Here is a 17,794-nt window from a genome sequence, read left to right on the forward strand (position 1 = left end):
TGAACTTTACTGCTGAGCTTTCAAAGATGTCAAGCTACCGAATACACTTCTGGGTTTTTAGGTTAAACTTATGTGGTAAGTGGAAACTTTTTTGTAAGTGGAAAGTATCTGGGACTCCCACTTCAGCTCAACACATGGAACCGCTTTAAATAAAAAGATCAATTTGTGTTTTTGTGCTTTCAAGATATTGACTCACTCTTCATGTTTTGTTTGATGCTTGAGATGTCATTTGAACAATAAGAGAAAATATCAGTGCTTTTTCTATTCTTTAATGTGTTTTGAATAGTATTCTTTCCTGTCCCTGTAAAAGCAATGTTAAAGAGACAAATCTAGCAATTAATTGAGATAAAAGATGCTTCACATAATCAGAGATCAACAGTCATGTTTTTAGGGACTTTCTTTTATAATTCCTTCCACTGAAATGTGTTTAAACACAAGTATGTCCTGATAGCATTTCCCAATTGAACATGAAAACATTATTTTATTGAAACGTCAAAGCCTAGAAGTAACATTGACAAAGAACAGACAAAACAGCAGTGCAATATTACTAAATGCAAAAATGTAAAAACTAAAAAAAAAGGGTTAAGTAAAAGACCCGATCTCAGTTTTCTAAGGTGCAGTGTCACAAGAAAAATAGAGTAGGAACTCTAAAATGTGTTGTCTGATATGATTATTTCTCATAGCACAGAAATACAGAGAAATATCTATTTTAGAATTCTTTAGGTTAATATTCAGTACTTCAGCCTTCTTCTTAACAGTAGCAACTTATTTTTTATAGTTTTTCATACATACTCTTATTTTTTGTTTAGTACCTTTTTTTTTAAGTTGTTATTTTCATTGCATAAACCTTAAGTAGTTGTTCTTTTTAATGTGTTTTATGCCAAAATGTTTTGGTTTTTTTTTATTGCAAAACCTACGTTTTGAGCACCTCTGAAGAACATATGAGCAATGGCCACATGGCAGAAATGTGCACTCTCATTAGTCTGACTGAGGCCATGGTCACAAATCACTCGCATGAGTTCATTGTCCATTCTCAGCTTATTCAAAGAGTTATTGTTTGGGGTGCTTCAGCCAAAAAATGTAAAGGCCTTCCTGACAATGTCACAAAAATAACCAAGAGAAATAGTGTAGCAGATGTAAGTAGTTTGCCTGCACTGAGTAAATATTCATCTGCATGTCTGCAGGTGAAATTACCCGCGTGGCTCTTCAGGAGGGTGGAGGGAGGGAATCACATCTGTTCACTAGCTTGCAGTCAATTCAGAAGTAAGAAGTATGCCTGCTGGGCTCTCCTAACACACCTTAACAGAGGTATAATAAAGTGTTATGTGAGCAGACGTTGAATACTGACTGACCTGGAGCACAAGTGCTAGCAGTTTTAAGGAAGCTGAGCTTGTATGTGCTGGAAGGAACTTTTGAAATTCTCACCTATATTTTCCCAGTTGTGCCTAAATCTTATAATTTGCCTCTGGAACTGAATCAAACCACGGAGAGCAATTTGGGCTCATTGTGGTAATGTACAAATTGATGTTGCCTGAGGATAGCAAATGCTCCAACTGCCCAGAAATTTAAGAAGCATCTTACACTTGCTGTGAGAAGCTGAAGTGTGGATTTTTAAGCTGTAGAGCTTGGCAAATTTTGAAAAGGCTTGAAAATTGGATTGATTGAGCCTCACACACAAGGCCATTATTCTTATTAAATTCATTCATTGTTTTCAAAAAATAGATTGTTATGAGAACAGAGAAGTAAAGTGCTTTGACAAGAAGAAGGAACAGCAAGAACACACATGGGATGACTTCTGTAAATCTGAAAAGAATTAATCTCTTGAAAATAGGAGTCAGATTCTTAGCTGTGGGATAAAAAATGCTGAATTCCATTGGCTTCAACATAATTGTGCTGTCAGAGCCATCTACCACTGTGTCATAGTCACAAAACACTCTTGTACTATTGTCATAGATTCCTCATTTTTCTAGTATGGGCAAGGAGACTGAAGGGCCAGATATGGTGGGGAGATAAGTATAAAAGAGAGGGAAGGAGAAAAAAAAAATAGGGAAAAAATGGAATACCATGAAAGAGCCCAAGCATCTGCAATGTTAGCCACTGTCTAGATGTGATTGCTTTGATTACACATGGTTATCATGGGTTTTAGAGGAGCCACACTGCATACTTGAAGCTTTCTTCAGGACATTGGGAGTGGGAAGCCTGTCTTCCCAGAAACTCATCTAACACCCTGGTGTCAGAGCACAGAAGGAATTCAGATAAGCAGAAGCCATGTTGTCAGTCTGGAAGGGATCAGAGATTGCAAGGAAGAGAGAGATGGATGCAGCATTGCTGGTTTCATGGGGCGTAGCAGAGAAACTAGTCTCAGTTCATACAACAAGTGGGATTGCAGGAATGAATAAAAGAAAAGGAGCTTGGCCTAGCAGGGTTCAAGGACTGTCTACAGGAAGGGACAAAGCAGGGATGTAGCACCAGGAAGAAGGGTGGTCCTGGAGCTGCTACAGGATACCAGCAGGCTTGTGTGGCTGCTGGGACTGCAGCAGAGGGCACCATGAGCAGATATGCAGCAGAGGCATCTGTGCTCAGATGTCCCGTGCTCTAAATGGCCTTGATGCCCTTCTCTCCAGCTGTTCCTCTTCCATCATCAACTGCCATTGATGATGATGTGTACTCAAGGCCTCACTGCAGTGCCAACATTCCCCTCATCCTGCTAATTCTCCGGGTGCCCTGTGTTTCTATGTGCTGCCCTTATCCCATGGCTTTTCCTTTCTAGCCACCCTCACATAGCCAGGTATTAACAGGGAGATCTGGTGGGCCAGAAGCATCAGCAGTGCCTGGGGCACCCGCACTGACCATGCCATGTGTCCATGCTGCTGATCTGGGCTTCTTAGGACCAGGCCCTGTCATCAGCTGGAGGCCCAGGAATGAGCCTAATGACGCATGTTCTGTGCAGAGCACCAGTGCCTGCAAGCTGAGTGGTGGGTACAAAGGGCAGAGGCTTTCTCACAGCTCTGTGTGTGGGAGAAGGAAGAGAAGAAGGAGGCCACAAGGCTTGTCACATACCAAAAATGGGCATCAGAGAGAAATTCTTTTGAGACGGACTACAGTGTGCCAGTTGCCAACTCAAGGAAACCAGGGGAGCTGCAGTTCAGAGCAAACAAGTGTTCTCACAGCTCTGAGTATCCATTAGATGACCCAGTGTGGTTGTTCAGCCAAGCAGGACCAGGGTCTGCAGCTTGTTGTCCATCTGTGCCTGCCAGGCTCCAGCCAAAACAACTCCCCACAGGAACCTGCACTGATGTTCACTCTCATTTTGCCAGACAAGGAGGGGGAGATGATGGAGAACTGGCACAAAACTCTACCTTAAGTCAGATAATTAGTGTCAATGAATTTTGTAGTTTTCTTGTAAGAGCTGTGACTGATTGCATCAAACTCTTCTTGCAGACAAAATCTGAAGACTGCAATACAAAAAATGCGTGTTACACAAAGCCATGCATGTCTCATTGATGTTCTACCTGCAGCACATCCAGTGTGCCAGTGACTTCAACCTTTATTTGATTGAGAACTTATGTCAAAGAAATACCCACTATCTAATTGAGAAGTATCAATTCATATGGATACCTACACTCAAGCATCAAATATTGAACCTCTTGTTTACCAAATTCAATGCCTGAGTAAAGGCAAATTTGGATCTGAATAAAAACCTCTTGCATATTTATCTAACAATTCTCCATGAAATATTTATGTGCCTGTCTAACTACCTACTTGCACATTAAAACTTCACACTAGCTTTTCTAACACATATGGCTGGACTTTAGGAGCAGCAACTTGTGAGTAGTTCTCAGTGCAGCAAGGCATCAAGTGCCTGTGAGCATTTTAGCTCTTGGAGTGTAATACCCTACACTTCTCCCACATATCATTAATTACTTCTCTCTGCCTTAAACATATGAAAAAAGAAAGGAGAAAGGGGTCTGGGTGAAGGGTATTCACCATCCATCTGGCTCTCAGCTGTGAAATGCTCCATGTTCTGGGGGTTGTATTTTTGACAAGCCTTTAGATACAGGGAATTTTTCCTATCACATCCCCATCCTGTGAGGTACATAGCCTGATCACAAGCACTTCTCTTTCTTTATTTAGGAAAACCCTCTAGCAACTTCAATGGAAATTTGAGGAAATGCCTCAGGCTTCCTCAGCTGCAGGCTCCTGTGCCTTAGTGACATGGAGTTGCTCATATTGTATTTGCCATGTCTGAGTCAGACCAAATGATGTAGTCAGAAAATCATTTTGAATTTGCAGGTAATTTAAGAATAAAATTGCATTGAATGAAGCATTAGCTTCATCAAAAAGCCAAATTATGCTGAAGTTACGAAACATCACTCAGCTATGAACAAAACTCCATTATTCCTTCCCTGTGCTTATTTTCTCTTTTTATGTCCCCTGCATTTATTTCCCTTGGGTTTCCTACCCCTAAGTGCTGTCTGATGAGAAGAGTCTTGCATTTGGCCCCTGTTACATGATCCTCCAACAGCCTGTTGACAACAGACATAATCATCCCAAATGGGAGGCAAAAGATAATCCTGTGAAGTGACAGCTGCAAACATCCCACTTGATAGTCTTCAGCATGTGCTAATAATTGTTTTCAACACGTGCCACAGAAACACAGTGCAAACGTGGCTGTAGAGTGGGCATGCAAGAGAGCTGAAGAAATTATTGCAAAATCTTCAACCAAATGATAAATGGGAAAAGAATCATCATAGATAATTCCTTGCTGACATATACAAGCAGAGGGATCCTGGTCCATTTCTGCCCTCAATTACATGGTGCAGTGGCCAGGCAATTTAAGGGGGATGACACCTGGATCTCCATATGTTATAATTACAGGGTAAGTTTTGAAACATGTCTAAGCACAGCTTACATTTAGTTCTGTGAACGAAGCATATTAAAAATGGTGATTAAAAAAAAAAATTAGTTGTAGATCTAATAAATATTATTATTATTATTATTATTATTATTATTATTATTATTATTATTATTATTATTATTATTATTATTACCATTATTTTAACAAATACAAAGTATGTAGCATTTTGTTACAGAAAGGTGTAAATTTTTTGAGTTTTGCACTCCTCAGAGCACTTACCTCAGTCTAGTGAATGCTCTTTCATCTCCTCAGCCATTTAGAGATGTATCAGATTTGAGGAAGCTGTAAATAACCTTTACTGTAAAACAATTGAAGTGACTTGGCTTATTTGGATATCAATTTATTCATCTACATCAGTCATTAAGAAAGGGAACAGAGTTCTAGAACTACAAATGTTCTGCTTCTTGGAATACACTTGTGCATAGATATTTAAAAATTTATGTCTTCATTATCATGTGGGACAAAGTGAGTAACTGTTAAAGTAAACTCTATTGATTATATTTTCTGCTTACTAATAATTAAATGTCAACCTGATTCTAAAAGTCAAAAAATTATGTACTGGATTTAATGTGAACAACAAAGGTAAAGTCAAACTATTCTGGGGGACAGTTCCAGTCAGAGGTCTTGTTATGTGATGAGGAAAAGGGAATTTGTTACTTGGCATGACAGTGCTTTTATGTTTCCTATGTATATTGAAAAACAAGATTTACTGTGAGGCTAGTAAAGTCTTTCAGTACTAATTTACTTGTTTTAAGTCTTGTTTTGTAAATCTTATGACAGATAATTTTCTGTAGTTGTCTCACAAATATAACTTTATAAAGATGTCTATGTTGTACATTTCCTGGCTCTTTGGACATATCTTTTAGATTTTACTTTTCTGATGGCTTGAAAAAATTATGAAATAAATGGAGTTACCATGGTCATCAGATAATTAAAGCAGAGCAAAGGCATCTGTGGCTGGAACTGGATATTGATGTCCCATTGAAATTATACCTGGAAAGCATCAGAGAGCAAAAGTGCCTTGTCTGCACAGGATGTGAGCAGTGGTTACACCCACAGAGGTGTGGGGCACTGCAGCTGCTGAGTAACCCTGGGGGCCACAGCACCTCAGACAGGCTCTGCTTTGCTCATGGACAGCAGGAAGGACACACAGACTGTGCAGCACATGCTCTGCTTGGCCCTCAGCTCTGCTATGGACATGTGCTCCCAGCTCTAAAATAAAGGTAACTCTCTTGCCATTGTACTATTTCTCACTTTGATTACTGTGTGGTAATACAAATATCTTTATATCAACAATATCAAATACAAATATCTTTAATATCAAAAGTCTATCTATTGGCACCTCTAAAGCACTTATCTGCATGGTGTGACACTTCAGCATTAGATATGGAGTAAAATAATTACATTAATACTGCCTATGGGCAGCTTGTAACGATGACAAATATTTTCATTTATACTGCTATTTTTGTAGGTACTTTTGAAATAAACAATGTTTACTTACTCAGCTTCCCATAAAAAGATTTGTTAGATTTTTTCCATTTTCATTTTTCTGAAAAGAAAACCCTCTCCTGTTTCATCCTTCTTCTGCTTCTTGCACTTGAATTTCCTCCTTTACTTCTTTCACATTGCCCCTAAAAGATATGGGAATAAAAAAGGTCAGAATCTTGTAAAAGAACATTTCCAAAAGGTTTTCTAAAGAAAATTATTATGCTGGCTGAAAGAATGGAAATTGCATCTTCTGTTGCTTAACTCAAAGAGAAAACTAATCTACTGTTTGAGTTATATTGTCAAAGGTTTAGCTAATAATCAAATCTGGTTTTACTGTGTTACTATTTCTGGTGACCAGATCTAATAAATACCTAAATAAAATCAGGTTTATTTAAAATTATAATTAGAATATAGTCATCATTATAACCTGATTATAATCAGATATAAACCTGAGAAAATGATGGGTTTATTTATCTTAAGACAAATAAGACACAAGACACCCTGTTTGAGGGACAGCACTCAGATCAGCAAAGGGACTCAGACACAGCTATGAAGAAGAGACAATTCACTGCAATTATCAAAGCCTAATTATAAAAAAATGCTTGGTTTTGCAATGATTTCCTGTTCTCAAGCAGCTTTTTTCCCCTAAAAATTAAGAAGTGTCTTTCATTTTCTTTGCATACCTTCTCTAGACCTTACCTGGAATCAATTTGCCATTTAGAATCAGGTGTGGATCCATCCTTTTACAACATGATTTAATAACCCCCCCAAATCTGCTGGGCCTCTTAAAAGGCCTTTACTAATCTTCAGCAAATAAACAAATATCATGTAATTAACAGTTTACATCATTATTTACAACTGAGTAACAACCAGAACTGCCAGCCAACTTCCTTCTCCAAAAAAAAATTGCTAATGAGATCAATGGGTAAAACACAAAGCTTGTAGTTTACTCTTAATTCAACAGGAACAAAACAAGATTCTTAACAAATCATTGCTTTCCTTATACAAGTTTGTAGAACAGCTTGCTGGGAGCCTCCTCTGCCTGGGACCATGGGATGGGGCCATGGGGAAGGCCTTGGGGTATACCAGGAGGCTGGCAGGAGGGAGCAGACCTGAGCTGTGGGAACCCAGGGAGCAGCAGGTTTCTTCAAGGACCAGCATAAGTTTCATGGACTTTCTCAGCCCAAGAAGCCACTGAAAACCACAGGATGGAAAAGCCAGGATTGAGGGAAGGAGGTATCCTACAAGGAGAAAGGAGGCAGGTTTCCAAACCTTGTGCTTCATTTGGTGTCCAAAAGCTATGTTTATCTATGGAAAAAGGTTATCCTGCCGTATTTTAATATTATAACACATAAATAAGACAGAGATCTAAAATCTGGACAGTGCTGATGTCTTTTTGCACACCCACTTGGAAGAAAGAGAGGGGCATTTCTGGCTCAGGGTTGTATCACTTTGTTCCCAAAGTGCTGCTCTGCACAGAGAGGAAAGACTCGGACTTCTGGTGGAGTAAGAAGAGAAATACAAAGCAGAGACAACTGGATGAAATTTACTTTTCTAATTTTTTCTTTATCCTTCATGTTATTATATTCTTACTGCACACAGCATTCAGAAACAATTCCATTTTCAATAGAGGGAAATTTCAGATCCTTAGCCATTGAGATACACTGAGGACAGGTCTCTGGCTTTGAGAAAATTTTATTCTTTATGTAAGCATGACAGATGCTAAAGGATTTCCAGGGATCCAGAGATCAGCTCTGTCAAAATTCTGCCCTATGAATGAGAAAACTCACCACATGCCACTTCCCAGAGCCAAACAGCTTGACATGTTTGTGGCTGCCAGCATGTTGGCAAATTCTGCTTAATGTCTTAAGCAAAAAGGGGTAGAAGAAATTTTCTGAATAGCAGGTGCCTGAAAGTTTCTGAACAGCAAGCTCTGCTTTCAGAGAGCCAGGGGCACAGAGCAGTCCATAGGTCTCCATCAGCTCGGCAGTGCAGCAAACAAGGGAAGCATCACACCCCCCTCATTTCCAGCTGGTTCCAAGGAGCATTCCAGTTGGATCAAGGCAGACAGACACCTCTCTCCTTCACAAAGCACCTCACTTAAAACTGCCAAATTTTCAAAATGTTAAGCAGCCACAGCTCCCACTGAGATCACTGAGGGTTGTAGCAAAACTTAGCATGTGTGAAAGACTGGGGGATTTTATTTTCCACATTTAAATACCAACTTTGGTGTCTGACTTCAGGTGTCCACTTACAACAGGAGCTAAAGCAAATAAGCATGTCTGCTCCTGACTAATATTGTTAGAAAAACTGGGCACATCAGAAAATAATCCAGAGAATGAAGGCCACTTTCAGTAAAATTGTTTTCAAATGAAGTTTATAAGAAAAAGCAATATATATATTTTTTTTCAGTTTCAGTGTTTCATCACATATTTACTCATACAAAATAACAGTCATTTGTAATATAGGGCCATATGTGCAGAGAAAATAATAGCATGAACTGGAGTTTTCTCCAGAATGTTTTTCCAAATCCTTACTTCTTCCTCTGATTAGGTTGGAAGCACAGCACTGGGATGGAGTAATGAACATCTACTCAGTAATTTATGTGACAGGAAATTGAACAACCATCGCCTCAGCCATTATTTCTGTGAATTTCCCAAGCTGTAAATGCATCAAACAGTTACAGAAAAGCATAAATTCTGTTAAGCAGACAGTTTCATTTTTCTAGAGAAAAATGTCTCTAGATGTCTAAAATGTTTCTGTCTACAGGCTTGACCTGTTGACCAAAAACCTGTAAAAATATTTACTCATTTTATAATGAATGACCATGGTGGCCGAAATTGTCTGAAAATGTTAACAATTTTAGATGCCCTGTAATATGGGATAGTAAAAGCTAAAAGTTACATGGTTTCTGAAAAAACTCGAAAAACACATCTGCTACCTAAACCTGAAACCTGTCACAGAATGTTCTAAATTGAGCATTAAAACTGCTGGATACTCAAAATATTCTTATCCAAATCTGGTACACTTAGAAATGGAAAAAGGGGAGCTTCTCAGTGAGGAGCATTGTCCTGACAAGTCCACAACTAAATGCTAAACTCCCATTACTTACCCAATATTATGATTAATGCCACTAGGTATTTATAAAATTAGTTTTGAAAACCTGGAGAGAATGAGGAATTTTATGAACCCACCAGCCATAAATTTATCTGATAAAAACCAATTGAACAAGGAATACTCTGTGGTTCCTTAGTGACCAAAACTTCAGTGAAGTGTCGTGCTTAGGTGTGTTTAAATTGTCTGAAATACACTGCATCAAAAACCTCAGCAGCAGCATCAAAGGGCAAGGTGCTTGTGTCCATTGAGTAGTACAAGTATAGAATTCAATTCTATTTTTTCACTTTGACTGCCAATTTTATGGCACTTCATTTAAGCCTGAATCTCCAAAGAATCAATTCAAATTAGCTTTCTAATTTTTTCCCAAAGAATCTGCTTTAAAATAAATTGAATAGTAACATAAGGCTTAGTAAATGAGTGTAAAATTCAAGTGAACTTCTCTGAAGAAAAACCTCTTTTAATCTGAAGACCAATAAAGCTCAGGTGCAGTAATATATGACAACTCTAAAAATAGTTTGTCCTTGCTGGTGGTTTAACATTGGAGAAGCTATACTTTGTGTAGTTGCATTGTCTAGGGTTTCATGCCATGATACTGGGAATATGAGTTGTTATTCAAGATTATGTTTGAAAGCAGACATAAAAATCCTTTTTTTTTTAAGAACTGTCATTTCATCAAATCTTAGTGATGTTGTGGCAGAGCATTGGTGTCTTTTAACTCGTTTTTCTACATTTTCAGAGTGAGATTTTTGCAGTTTTCCATCATTGACAGGGGCAATACTTCTTAAAATTTTACATGTTTTCCAGCCAGGTGTTGAAGTTTCCACCCTAAGCAGATGATAGGAAGCTGGGGGACTACATACCTGTGACCAGGTAAGTTGACCACTGGCAGTGAGTGCAGGCTGCAAGGGACAGAGCAAAGAGGCGATACAGTTGCCGCAGTCATCTGCTAATTTCACTCAGTCTTCTTCCCAAGGAAATGGAAAGGAGTGTGTCTGGCCCTGGGCTGGAAATGAAGGCACAAAAGCATAGCTAGCAGCCAGCAGAGTTGTCAGGGAAAGCTTAGGACATTCACCTCAGGTGATATTAACAGATTTTAACCAATTACTGGTGTTCAGCAGAGCACTGAGCCCAGATGTCCAGAGCCCTTCTGAGTTCTATCCCCATCATTAATTTCCACTATGTCTCCTTGACAATTCATTTGGCTTTCCTTTACAGTTCAGAGTAGCAAGTGCAGAGAAAATGTTAACTTTAATTATCATATCACATATACAAAAAAATCACTTTGCATTCTACTTATACAGAGTTAGATTCAAGGAGGAAAGCTGAAGTTGAGATAATGTTAATTCCACAGAATCCAGCAGCCTCAGTGTCAGGCTTCCCCAGCAATTTGTCTAAAAATGTCAGGAGATGGTGTTGTTCCCCTAGGGATCCTGTGGTGCTTTCCCCATTGTTGTCTTCAGAAAGTTCACTAGAAATTTGGCTGAGGGAGGTGTCTCCTGTTGCCTTAGCACAGCAGCAGAAATTCAGGTCTCAGCTTGCTCAGTGCTAATCACAGGAATATTAATAAAATATTCAAGGGGAAAAACCCCAAACATACCTTCACTTTGCCTGATACCATTTGCCTGATGCATTTACAGATGTATCAAGTAGTCATTTGTGTTGTCATCTTTTTTTCTTTTGTAAAAGCAAATGAAATCAACAAACCAGATTACTTCCAGTTTGTATTTTAAAAATGCAATGAACAGACAAACTAAGCAATTGTTCAGCAATGGCTGAAGCAGGTCTGTGGCTGGAGCCAGCAGCTCCTACCCCTTGCCCTGTCCTTAGCTGCTGCATGGACCATGAGAAGAGTTGCCCTTTGTGCCACTGATGTACCAGTGATTTGAACATTTCCATCCATTGCAAAATCATTACGTATGGAAGATACTATCTGCATCCAACAGGCACAGACTCATGAATCACAGAACCACTGAGGCCGGAAAAGACCTCTAAGGTCCCTGAGTACAACATGAACATCATATGACCATCTTCACCACTAAGCCACATGCACACGCCCTTTGAACACTTCCAAGGGTGGTGACTCCACCACTTCCCTGGCCAGCCTGTTCCAATGCCTGACCACCCTTTCCATAAAAAAACTTTCCTAATATCCGATCTAACTTCCCCTGGCAGAGGCTGAAGCATTTCCTATTGTCCTGTTGTTTGTTACCTGGGAGAAGAGACCAATACCCACCTGGATGGAACTCCTTTCAGATACTCCTAGAGAGTAGTAAGGTCTCCCCTGAGCCTTCTTTTCTCCAGGCTAAACAACACCAGCTCCCTCTGCTGCTCCTCACAAGACTGTGGTCTTAGTTCCATCTAGTATTATATCCAAGTTCAACAAACTGCCAAGTCTTAGTGTTTTGGGAGGAGCTGATGAGAGAATGGCATCATTCTCTCAGGAGTCCTAAAAATATGAAGATGGGGACTTGCATCATTCCACCCCAGAGGAGGCCTGGTGTTGTCTCAGGTGGCCAAGCAGGACAGGGAGACCCATTGGGGGACACCATCTGCATCCAGGAGGCGAACCAAATTCCAGGTCTGTCCTTGCAGCAAGAACAGTAAAATATCCCAACAAGTCACAGAATTGTTTTGTATCAGGACAGACTATACAACACCTCTAATGAAGCTTATCTGAGTCTTGTCTGAGCTTAAACCATCTCAGAAACTGTGGGGCAGCAGGACTTGGTGGCTCCCTACTGGCCATGGGAGCCCACTGTGGCAACAGGGCAGGCTGGGGACACTGGGGACAGCCCCAGGATGGCAGGGGAGGCTGGGGACAGCCTCAGGATGGCAGAGCAGGCTGGGGACAGCCTCAGGATGGTAGAGCAGGCTGGGGACAACCCCAGGATGGCAGAGCAGGCTGGGGACAACCTCAGGATAGCAGAGCAGGCTGGGGACAACCCCAGGATGGCAGGCAGGCTGGTGGCACCAAGGGCTGAGCTAGCCCTGGGCATTGGGCAGGTCCCTGGGGATAAAGCCAGGCTCAGGGCAGGCACCAGCTGGGAACAGGAGCCCAGAGCTATGCCAGGCTTGTCGGGGCCCATGGCTGGGCAGGGCTGTGAGCAGCTGGAGACCAGCCCCGCTGTGGCATTGCTGGAACAGGGGCTGATGGCCCTGAGGGGCTGACATGAGGTCCTGAGCCATAAGCAGTGTGGAGCTGGCCCTGGGGGAAGCCAGGCAGGGGTAGTCAGGACTGTCAGTGTTCTTGGGGCCATGACACAAATTCTCCTATTCTTATGTTTGCCCCTTTCATACAGACAGAGCAAAAGCGTGTCTGCATATCTGACAACCTCTGTTAATATTAATTCTGGGTTCTGCTTAAAAAAAATACATTGCAAATATCCATATGGGCAATGTGCTGCCCAAGATGCCCAACAGAGAACAAATGACAGGAGTACAAACATTCCACAGATACCATCAGAGAAGTCGTCTTTCAGGAGACTTCATTATTCACTTAATTATTCATTTTGTTTATTCACAGTAGAGATATTAGACATAATATGGTGTAAGTCCCTAGCATCCTCAAACACCAGATGCTGGCTTTTCTCTCCAGTCCCAAAAGGAAAAACCAAAGCATCACTGTGAGAATTAACAAAAGTCCAATTAAATTTCTTGCCAGAATGTTAATCTCCCGAAAATAAAAGCAGAAAATTAATAATAAGCTGCTAGTCACCTCCCTTATCACTTTTGCACACATTTGAAATGGCAATAATATGTGTTTAAAATGAACATTATCAGGTAGACAAGCAAATTTTAAAAATTATTTCAAAAAACTAAATACATAATACTTCACCTTTTTCTCATCTCAAACACCGGTCAAAGGGAAGAACTGCTAAGGGCATTGCTCCTTGAAATGACAAGTTATGCACAAATGTTGCTACAGAGGCATGAGAGATGAGGAGACTATGCAGAATACAGAGGACCACAGCAGGGGTTGGAAGGATCTCAGAGGTCATTCTTTCATCTCCCTGCCCCGTGGCAGAATGGGCTAAGCTTATCTTGGCAGGTATGCGTTCAACCTCTTCTAGAGCCTCCTTGTTAATGGGTACTTGACAACTGCTTCAGGCAAGAGATCCCTGCCAGTCACTCCCTGTTCATTAAAGAGTTTCCCCTGCTTTAAAGTAAATCTCGCTTGCCACAGTTTAATCACATTACTTTTTGCACTATCAATGGACATGAAAAAAAGGATTATTATGGGTTTTTCTTCTCATATCTGCAAGTCTTTCATGCATTTGAATAATATTTTTGCTCAGTTGTCACTTCTTCCTGGGTTTTTTTCCAATTGCTCTGACACCACCTCACGTTTTGAGCAGACCAGGGCAGTGCCATACACACAGGTGTCAAAGACAGTTTTACAATTTACTGCAGTGCACTCTGGCCTGAGCCCCAGCCACCTTTTAACCTCACTCTTCCCTCTTCTCTGTGCTAGGGAAGCCCTATAGGTACCCTATAGTGTTATTAAATGGGCTGGGGCTTCACGCTGCCACTCCACGCTCATAGCAACAACTAAACTTTTCAATTCCATAACAATCACGTCTCTTTCAGCCATATTTCCAGTCTATTTACAAAAACTATTATTAAATACACAGTTCTTAAAAGGTTTTGACAAGGCATTGCTCTTTTTTTATATCAGGGTCCTACAAAATCATGCATGCTTGTGTTAAACAGACTTCCATTTTATGTGTGGGGACCAAATCAGTGCTTTCATTATCAATGAGCAACACATCTTAAGTTGCAACCAGATGGCACTTGAGCAATTATGCACATATATTATCTGCTGCAGGGAGGAGAAACATCAAACATAGATTGCCAGCCTACTGTTGCCCATGTGATTTTTATGATAATAACAGAGACTGTTTCACAGAGGTGAAATATTCAGGTTTGCTGTTGATTGATTCAGGATGGGGCGTTAACAGGTTTTGCAAAACATGCAAAAATGTGGCATTTGCATAGCTGGAGATAAGTAAAATCAGTCATAAAACAGTGGAGTAAGAATTTTATCTCACCAGCAGGAAAGATGAACTATATACTCTATTTTGAGAGGCAGAGACCCTCTTAGACACTGTTGCAGAGTACTTTGCCTACTGGGATCCTGTGCAAGGATAGATGCTGATGTGGTAAATATTCCTGAAATAGTGATCAACTGTATTTAAAGGAAAGAAAACAGGATTTTTTACTGGATTGCATACAGTTTACAGCATGGCAGCTTTAAAAGACAAAAAAATGCCAAGCTTAAGATAACCCTAGGCCTATATTGCATGTATCTGAACATCACATATATTTTTTAATATACAGTAACAGTGTAACTGTAGAGTTAGATTAACTGCTATGCTCTGAAAAGTGACTACAAAACGGCATCAGGGTATTTCTTGTTTATTGGGCAGAAATGGTTTTTGAATGAAATATAAGTTTCAAGTAAAAAGATGTTTTGTGTAGTTGCAAATCTTCCAACAAAACTTCCAACAGTTGACATGTAACTAGATTACTGTTTTCATACATATCATCAGAATTCAAGATTATGCTGACAAAATAAAATCTTCTCTGACACCTCTGATTCCACTGGCTATGGAGGGGATAATGAAAAATGTGCAGGGGTATTTCTCTGCTGTGGAGAACAATATAGAGACATACAGTTAGCAAGAGAATAATTAGCTCAGATATTTGAAAGCATCTGATTTTCAGCTACTTTTCACTGACATAAATTAGCTCATGTGTATCTTTTTGTCCCAACTCAAGCCCTAAAGTCTTCAGAAATATGTTGCATGTAACTTCAGTGAGACATGGCTCTAAGTTTCATACTTTTAAAAATTCCACATTTACCTTCACTGGTGCCTATGTAGTACTGCCACAGTTGGATTTGCATTGGGTGAAATGGAATGCAAACCAGCAGACACAAATAATATTACTATTACAATCATGTCTAAACCCAAAATAGTTTTATGTTACTGTAACTTCTTTTTATGAAACCCACAAACTAATTTGTTTTTATATCTCAATACTTGAAATGCATTTCTGATGTCATATTCCAAGGGTTCCTGAGAAGCTCTGGTCAGCCTGATGTGACACTGACAGGCTTGGTCTGCTTTTGTTTCTGGGTCCTTTCAGTTCTATTATTCAAAGCAGTGCCTTTTAGTAAGTCTCTATCAGCATTTCTGCTATACAGTCAGCAGGGCTGCTAAAGACAGTAACATGTTTAAACCTCCTCTTTGTATATAACAACTTTATCAACAGATGTCTAAATCTTGTTTAAAATAATGTAAACTAAATTCATGCTGTCAAAAAGTACATAGAAAAAAAGTAGAAATTAATTTGAAGTCATTCATGTAAGAGTATGAAGACTCAGGCTATGTCTGGAAAACACTGAAATGCAATCTGTTTAACATTTGTCTTGGCTTCAGATTCTCCTTCTGAAGAATTTTTAGCTAGACTTCCTAGAATGTATGCTCAGGGGTCCTTGTATTAATTGAGATTTTATCTCCCTGAAATCTCTATTTTTTCATGTAATAACAGGATGTCACATCCATAACGATTGTGTAACAGAGGGAGTGAAGAAAACCTCTAAAGTGAGAGATGGAAGATAGGTACTTCAATTATTGCCATTCACTTGGGAAGATGTAATATTTCCTGGAATCTGAGATACTTTGTACAATCTCACAGAGAAGCCCACAACTTTAAACACATACAAAGTTACATAAAATAACCTTGCTTATGTTCTTCATTTGTTCATTTTGTGCCATTTTAGGAATATAAATGGAGTATAAAGCACATTTACACTCATTCTAACATCCCTTTACAGTCAAGGAATGACATGAAAAGGACCAATTATAAATAAGAAATGCAGATAATGCATGAGAGAATACCATACCCAGTCAGAAATCACAGGATGGTACTATACTTATGTCAATCAACACATTTTTAAAAATCAGACCATGTTAAATAAACTTGGAATTATGAGTCTATTGTATTAATCATAGAATCATGGGAGCATTTAATTTGGAAAAGACTTTTAGGATCACCAATTCAAACTATTTATGTTGGTCTGATATGACAGCCTCTGTGAGGGATTTGATCCCCATACTAAGTGGCATCGGATTTTGAAATTACTGTATGAAAGCAATGCAATATACACATTTAGAAATTTATGAGGAATCTTTCCTGAAGATTTTATAGAAGATTTATATTTTTTGGGTTTTTTTATTATTATTCTATTTTTTAATGATTGTGTGAATTTTCAGATTATTGAAGACCTGCAAATAATTAAGTAGACAGCTCATAATTTTTACCACATTTGAACACATTTAGTGCAATACACAAACTGCATTGGGAACATCTTTGTGAAATACAGGGGTATGTCATTGAGAGAAATAACTTTCTCATATTTAGCCCAAATAGATAGAAGTTTTGAAGTAAAATATAACTGAAGGATTTTATGTGCAAGTCCATCTTTGAATCTTTCCATCTTTGATACCAAGGCCCCTGTTAAGAGCTATAGTCTTGCTGAAAGCATGATGAAAGTAATTTCAAAGAAATTAGGTGCAAGGGAGAGCAAAGCTGACACTGAAGAATTTCCTCTGTTGTCAGAAGGCTGTGGAACACTATTAATTAGCAGCTAAAATATAATCTCATTTATATGCTTCCTAGGAGAAAAGAGCATGCTGTAAAAGAATACTGAACAATATATCTATATAAAAGATCATAAATATATTTTGAAAGACTTTGACTTTTCATTTTCTTATGACAGAGTCTAGCATTTGTTATGATTGGGAGGGTCCCAGCCATTTCAAGTTTAGTTCAGCCTGTGTTTCTGGTAAATGTTTGAGGCTTTTACCTCCTAAGTCTTCTAGACTAGCAGAGTGCCCTCCAGCTTTCTTAACCTGGTGTCTGTGGATGCTGAGGCAGCATGAGGAGACTGAACTGCAGCCAACATCCTGGCTTCTGTGCCCTTTCCAAATAGTGTTTCCCATGAGCACAGTTGGAGGCAGGCTATTGAACTTAATGGACCACAGACCTGACCCATAGGGCGTTTCTGAAGTTCATATTCTTTCAGGAGGACAAAAGTGCCTGAACTTCTTTATGTCCCTTGCCCTGTGTACACCATTTCTAAATTTGTTTTGTTCCATATTACAGGTAGAGAGCTACCATAAAGAACAAAGAAGTGCAATGATGAATCACTGCAATGGAGAACTGTTACAAATCAGAGTTTCAAATATTTTTTTTTTCTTGTGATTC

General features: G+C 39.4%; 1 long non-coding RNA gene across 1 annotated transcript in view; it reads right to left on the reverse strand.

Moving 5' to 3' along the window:
- Positions 1-10,526, reverse strand: part of LOC111929614 (uncharacterized) — a 35,688-nt gene extending 25,162 nt beyond the window's left edge. Inside the window, exons 1-4 of the long non-coding RNA XR_002864774.2 lie at positions 10,384-10,526; positions 6,420-6,549; positions 5,138-5,216; positions 3,360-3,455 (exon numbers count right to left, since the gene is read on the reverse strand). This is a non-coding gene — a long non-coding RNA (uncharacterized LOC111929614). The remainder of the gene's footprint in view (positions 1-3,359; positions 3,456-5,137; positions 5,217-6,419; positions 6,550-10,383) is intronic.
- Positions 10,527-17,794: the final 7,268 nt, after the last annotated feature.

Source organism: Cyanistes caeruleus, chromosome 6 (assembly GCF_971803275.1).
Source record: "Cyanistes caeruleus chromosome 6, bCyaCae1.hap1.1, whole genome shotgun sequence".
Classification (NCBI taxonomy): domain Eukaryota; kingdom Metazoa; phylum Chordata; class Aves; order Passeriformes; family Paridae; genus Cyanistes; species Cyanistes caeruleus.